This window comes from Camelina sativa, unplaced genomic scaffold (genome assembly GCF_000633955.1).
Source record: "Camelina sativa cultivar DH55 unplaced genomic scaffold, Cs unpScaffold06713, whole genome shotgun sequence".
Classification (NCBI taxonomy): Eukaryota; Viridiplantae; Streptophyta; class Magnoliopsida; order Brassicales; family Brassicaceae; genus Camelina; species Camelina sativa.
In genome coordinates this window covers 1-492 of record NW_010927789.1, presented here as the reverse complement: position 1 = coordinate 492, position 492 = coordinate 1, and the positions used below count along the sequence as shown (strand labels likewise).

Below are 492 nucleotides of genomic sequence, written 5' to 3'. Positions count from 1 at the left end.
TACCATGCGAAATTGGTAGTTGGTGACATAAATTCCCATTGCTTGCTTCCCCATGGCAGATTGATATGTATTACGAGGTGACTAAAACATCAAAAAGTACAAATCTTAGTTAGCATGAAACTGAATTTACATAATGAAATCGCTTCTCACAGAAAAGTCATGTAGAGAGACATACCTGATTATGGTCAGGAAATGGTATAATTGAAGCACAGACACCCAATATCAGAGATGGGTGAATCTCACAATGTGTGTAGTTTTCGGTATACGCCTCGTCTGGGCGGAGTCTAGCTTGAACCAGATCCTACAGTAAATTAAGGAGTGAGATTTCTGCAGAACTTAGTTCACCACAAACTCATTTAATCACATCTTCATCCTATTACTCACACTGATAGTCATGGAAATCATGGTCGTCTCCTCTTCCTCTGTGTCTATGTATTCTATAAAGCCCTTAGCAACCAGATGATGCCAACCATCTTCTTCTGCACTTTCCTG

The 492-nt window shown here is 39.8% G+C and overlaps 1 long non-coding RNA gene across 1 annotated transcript; it reads right to left on the bottom strand.

Moving 5' to 3' along the window:
- Nucleotide 1: 1 nt before the first annotated feature.
- On the bottom strand, nucleotides 2-490 carry LOC104774908. Its single transcript, XR_765577.2, has 3 exons — nucleotides 385-490; nucleotides 176-301; nucleotides 2-81 (listed from the first exon to the last, which is right to left on the bottom strand). It is a non-coding gene; the product is annotated as an uncharacterized LOC104774908 (long non-coding RNA).
- Between the last annotated feature and the right edge of the window lie 2 nt (nucleotides 491-492).